The sequence below is a fragment of the Haematobia irritans genome, chromosome 1 (assembly GCF_050003625.1).
Source record: "Haematobia irritans isolate KBUSLIRL chromosome 1, ASM5000362v1, whole genome shotgun sequence".
In the NCBI taxonomy this organism is placed as follows: Eukaryota; Metazoa; Arthropoda; class Insecta; order Diptera; family Muscidae; genus Haematobia; species Haematobia irritans.
In genome coordinates, this window is record NC_134397.1 from 5666066 (window position 1) to 5673008 (window position 6943).

Sequence of the window (6943 nt, forward strand, 5' to 3'; positions counted from 1 at the left end):
GAAGACTGTCATCCACAATCGAATTACTTGGGTTGCGGTAACACTTGCCGATGGCAAGGTATCTTAAAACTTCCTAGCACCGCCTTCTAAATTGCAATGTAGACCATACGTGGTATATATATATATATATATATATATATATATATATATATATATATATATATATATATATATATATATATATATATATATATATATATATATATATATATATATATATATATATATATATATATATATATATATATATATATATATATATATATATATATATATATATATATATTAAACTAAAAAAGGTCGATAAAATACGTATATAACTAAGTTTCACAAAATTTTTTATAGAAATAAAATTTTGACAAAATTTTCTATAGAAGTAAAATTTGGACAAAATTTTCTATAGAAATAAAATTTGGACAAAATTTTCTTTAGAAGTAAAATGTTGACAAAATTTTTTATAGAAATAAAATTTTGACAAAATATTCTATAGAAATAAAATTTTGACAAAATTTTCTATAGAAATAAAATGTACACAAAATTTTCTATAGAACAAAAATGTTGACAACATTTTCTATAGAAATAAAATTTTGACAAAATTTTCTATAGAACAAAAATTTTGAAAAAAAAAATTTGGTAGATTATTTTTGGCTCGAGTGGCAACCATGATTATGAACCAATATAGACCAATTTTTGTGTGATTGGGGATCGACTATATACAACTATAGACCGATATGGACCAATTTTGGCATGGTTATTAGCGGCCATATACTAACACCACATTCCAAATTTCAACCGGATCGGATGAATTTTGCTTTTCCAAGAGGCTCCGAAGATAAAATCTGGGGAACGTTTTATATGGGGGCTATATATAATTATGGACCGATATGAACCAATTTTTGCATGGTTGTTAGAGACCATATAATAACACCAAATTTCAACCGGATCGGATGAATTTTGCTCCTTTGTTAAAGACCATATACTAACACTATGTACCAAATTTCAGCCGGATCGGATAAAATTAGCTTTTCTTAGAGGCTCCGCCAAATCTGGGGAGCGGTTTATATGGGGGCTATATATATTTATGGACCGATTTGGACCAATTTTTGCATGGTTGTGAGAGACCATATACAAACACCATGTACCAAATTTCATCCGGATCGGATGAATTTTGCTCCTCCAAGAGGCTCCGCAAGCCAAATCTGAGGGTCAGCTTATATAGGGGCTATACGTAAAAGTGGTCCGATATGATCCATTTTCAATACCATTCGACCTACATCAATAACAACTTCTTGTGCCAAGTTTCAAGTCGATAGCTTGTTTCGTTCGGATTTCAACAGACGGACGGGCGGACATGCTTAGATCGACTCAGAATTTCACCACGATCCAGAATATATATACTTTATGGGGTCTTAGAGCAATATTTCGATGTGTTACAAACGGATTGACCATAGGATGGGGGGTATCATCCTATGGTGGAGGGTATAATAGTTAAGTTTTTTATCTTGATAAAAAAGTTAATTTTATCAATTATTTTATTAATTGAAATCAACATGTTAATTGGATACGTCAATCAACTTTTTAATTGGATTTTGGTGATATTTTGTCTGTGTATGAGAAGGAATATATAGTATGGGAAACGTATATCCCCGAAAAAACAACATTCTGGAGAGACTGAATTTGGACGTCACACAAAGTTAAAAACTGTTTCTCATTTTTTGAGTCATGAACAATGGGAAAGACTAGGGTGGGTGAAGTGGCCTTAAACAAACACTGTTGTTAATGTAGGCTTGTTATACACTCAGAGAAAGAGTATGATCACCCCAAACATAACACTATGCTCTTATAAAATGATTGAGCTGATCATATTCCTATTATGCGTGTAGGACATTACATAATTCGTTCCACCCTACTTTAGATATTCTCACTGTTAGATTTAGATTCATTTTATTTACCATCAGGATCCTAATACACTTGCCTAAAATATAATTAATTTTATTTAATACCTTCATTCTTGTTTCGTTGAGTGTACCTACTAAAAGTAACTATCGCTTATCATACTCGGTAAACTAAATTCAAGGCTATCACGAGCTGGGAAACAAAAAATAAAAATCCACTCTCTATTATCTGTGATTAGAAACTGATTAGAATGAATGTTCCCCGAAAACGAAAACACAACATATGACCGATAGAAATATTGTGAATTTTATTGTTATGACTTTTTCGTGATTGAAAGTCGTCAAGAAATGAAAACAAAGTAAGCAATTTTCACTCGAAAAACGTTTCTAACATATTGTGATGGGATTTCTGTTATAAATTGAATTTGTCTGAGATTGCGATTTATGTTCAACTTCATTTTCTTCACATTTGAATGGTCTTATCGACCAAGGTGTGGTGGTTGTGAGGGTTTTCAGCAAATACTGACGTCTTTCTATTTCTGTTTTTAAACATTTGTTTCTTTGTATTCCTTGATAATTTATTGATAAATTTGTCTGGAACATTTGCCCTATGGGTGCAAACACTTTAAAAATTTCCTTGTAATTTATCAAAATGAATTGATAGCGATTTGGTGACTATTTACAAAGATGATACGATTCAAACGATTTGCAAGTAGAGAGAAGTCTAATATTTCTTGGGGGGAGAAACACTTACCTTCGAATGTTATATGACACTCAATAATGGAACATGGTAATCTATAATCATGATTTAAATCACCTAGTACGATAGTTAAAATAAAAATCCAAAATTAGGCTATTACTCGTGACAGAATTTGATTCTGCATTTCTGAAGTCTTTGAGACTGCCTTTGTAAGAGGTCTTACATGTATTGTGACATGCCCTTCCGACTCGGTAATAAAAAGGAAAGGTCCCTTCTTAACGAGTAAACTATAGAATCGGGCAGCATCTATCAAAGATAGGAGAGAATTTTACCATCTGTGGTATCTCAATAAACTACTTCACCAAAAAGTCAGTATTAGTAGAATTTCTTATTAGTTTATTTCAGAAGATAATTTTTTTTGAGCGTTAGCTTATAAATTACAGAATTTTGAGTCAAGCAGATTCAGTCCTTCAATCACCTCTTCGTACTATTAAAAATTTTCTGAGAAGGGGTATAATCCTTTTTTAATGCTTTCATCGGTGTTTACCTTGAGCGCCCACAGTATTCACTGTCTTCAGTGCTCACCTCACTAAGTCTAAATTTAGAATACTGACCATAGGTGATGGATTTTTCTGAAGTAGTGTCCGGAATCAATAATAAAATTAAGGTTATTATTATTATTTTTTTTTTTTTTTAAGAAATAAAAGTACAATGGTGCCACCGGCCTTTATATTCGACATTACTTTTGCCAAAGTTAAATTATCTTTTGTTTTAGAAAATTATTTTTTCCCAGCTGAGTTGGTACTATCTCTTATATTTCACCCTGATGTGGCCTGTTGTTATATAACTTTGTCATCCCGTTTGTATCACATCGAAATATTGGTCTCAGGCCCCATAACGTATACATAACCTGTGTCGTGGTAATATTGTGGGTCTATCTATGGATGTCCGTCCGTCTGTCTGTTGAAATCACGCTAACATCCCAACGACGAAACAAACCAGCAAAAAAGTTGGAAGCAGTTTCACAAACATTCCATTTTAAGAGCATCCCGGGATCCTTCATAATTTTTTCCAATTCCAATGACCTGTCTTTTGGACCAGTCTTAGAAAATACACTATTTGGCTGTTTAAAGGGGCCATTTTAATTTTGGACAGTGTTTTGAAAAAATGCGTAATAAAAAATGTACCGCTGGTGAGATTTGAACTTGTGTTTCCTTTAATTTTCATTCACACTATTAAAGAACATCTCGGAAAGTAGTTAGAATGTTATGCCTTTGGTCCATATTACGATGATATCACAAACATTTGAATTGTCGTTTACACGCTTCGTGTTCAATGGCGTTTGTGCTTGAGTGTACTAAGGCGTTCTGTTATAGTGCCAACACACCCAGGATCAACCCCTGGTCGGACAGAAAAAGGTTTTCAAATTGTAAAATTTAGATATTTACAATGGAAAATAAAGAAAAATTTTGATAAAAATAAAAACTGAAATTGGCGAAAACATTGTTTTTCTTCATTCAAATGAACTTCCAAGCCACAACTTCTAAAGCAATGCAAAGGATCCAAAATACTTCCATACTATGTTCATGTAAAATACATCGAAGATGATCCAAGTTTTATACTATTTTCGGATCAAAAGTTAAGGATCCAAACTCGGTTTTGGCAGCTTTCTCTTTGTTGGGAAGCTATAGACTTGAAAATTTGCACAAGGAGGTCGGATAGTATTGCAAATGGGAGCCTCTTTCGGAGCCTCTTGGAAGACCAAATTTTATCTGGTTTCGTCATAAGCAAACAACCATGCACAAATTGATCCATCGGTCCATACTTATATAGCCCCCATATACACCGATTCCCAGATTATATTTCTTGAATCTCCTGCACCCTCAAAAAAAAAAAAAACAAGTATATACGGCTGTAAATTCGGCCAGGCCGAAGCCTATGTACCCTGCACCATGGATTGCGTAGAAACTTCTTCTAAACACTGCCATCCACAATCGAATTACTTGGGTTGCGGTAACGCTTGCCGATGGCAAGGTATCTTAAAACCTCCTAACACCGTCTTCTAAATTATAAGTAAGTCCATACGTGGTATATATTAAATTAAAAAAGACCGATTAAATACATATATAATTCAGTTTGACCAAATTTTCTATAGAAATAAAATGTTAACAAAATTTTCTATAGAAATAAAATTTTGACAAAATTTTCTATGGTAATGAAATTTTAACAAAATTTTCTATAAAAATAAACTTTGAACAAAATTTTCTATAGAAATAAAATATTGACAAAAATTTTCTATAGAAATAAATTTTTGACAAAATTTTCTATAGAAATACAATTTTGGTAGATTATTTTTGGCTCGAATGGCAACCATGATTATGAACCGATATGGACCAATTTTTGTGTGATTGGGGATCGGCTATATATAACTATAGACCGATATGGACCAATTTTGGAATGGTTGTTAGCGGCCATATACTAACAGCACGTTCCAAATTTGAACCGGATCGGATGAATTTTGCTCCTCCAAGAGGCTCTGGAGGTCAAATCTGGAGAAGGTTTTATATGGAGGCTATATATAATTATCAACCGATATGGACCAATTCCTGCACGGCTATATATAACTATAGACCGATATGGACCAATTTTGGGATGGTTGTTAGCGGCCATATACTAACACCATGTTCCAAATTTCAACCGGATCGGATGAAATTTGCTTCTCTTAGAGACTCTGCAAGCCAAATCTGGGGATCGGTTCATATGGGGGCTATATATAATTATGAACCTATTTGGATCATTTTTGCATGGATGTTACAGACCATATACAAACACCATGTTCCACATTTGAACCGGATCGGATGAATTTTGCTCCTCCAAAAGGCTCCGGAGGTCAATTCTGGAGAACGGTTTATATGGGGGCTATATATAATTATGGACCGATATGGACCAATTCTGGCACGGTTGTTAGATACCATATACTTACACCATTTTCCAAATTTTAACCGGATCGGATGAAATTTGCTTCTGTTAGATTCTCCTCAAGCCAAATCTGGGAATCGGTTTATATGGGGCCTATATATAATTATGGACCGATGTGGACCAATTTTTGCATGGTTGTTAGAGACCATATACCAACACCATGTACCAAATTTCAGCCGGATCGGATGAAATTTGCTTCTCCTAGAGGCTCCGCAAGCCAAATCAGAGGGTCCGTTTATATGGGGGGCTATACGTAAAAGTGGACCGATATGGCCCATTTACAATACCGCCCGACCTACATCAATAACAACTACTTGTGCAAAGTTACAAGTCGATAGCTTGTTTCGTTCGGAAGTTAGCGTGATTGCAACAGACGGACGGACGGGCATGCTCAGATCGACTCAGAATTTCATCACGACCGAGAATATATATATATACTTTATGGGGTCTTAGAGCAGTATTTCGGTGTGTTACAAACGGAATGACAGAGTTAATATACCCCCCATCCTATGGTGGAGGGTATAAAAAATCGCTTCTGTAACATATACCCCAAACACATTTTGCTTCAAGCATATACATATATTTCCAGGATTGGTCCAAACAAAATATTGTTTGTATTGTTCAAACATATTATGTTTCACCTTAGGACATACACTGGTATTAAAAAAATTTAATGAAATTTTCGTTGTGTGGATATATTTTTAAGGCGCCAATTGGTTACTTCCATTATTTTACTTTCAGCATACTCTCTAGGACTCTCTTTCGAAACACATATATGTTCATAGGCTATTTCCAAATTAATATATGTTCACATTTAAGCATATAATATTTACAAACATTTTATGCCCCAAACATAATATGTGCTAACATATTAACATATGTGACCCTAACATGTTATGCTAGTATATGAACATTATATATTTGGACTTAAAAATATTGTGTTAAAAAATTTGAGTTCCAAACATATAATTTTTACACCCAAACATATGAAAAACAGTCTTTTTCGTCCATGTGGAGAAGCAAATTTCATTTGATCCTCTTAAAACTAAGAACGTCATATATACGCTTTGTAATACTCATGTAGAACTAGGTATATTCCCCCAAGATTTGACTTGTGGAGCTTCATGGAGGAACCAATTTCATCAGATACAGTTGAAATTTGGTCCTCTAAATACCATGCGAAAATTGGTTCCTATCGGTTCATAATTATTTATAAATTTCTAAGTTAGGATATCTCGCCAACGGTAATTGTTACCACAACCCAAGTAATTAGATTGTGAAGGACAGTCGTTAGTAGAACTTTATATGCAATCCATGGTGGAGGCTACAAAAGATTTGTTTCATTTTAATTTTTTAATATAAATTGTTT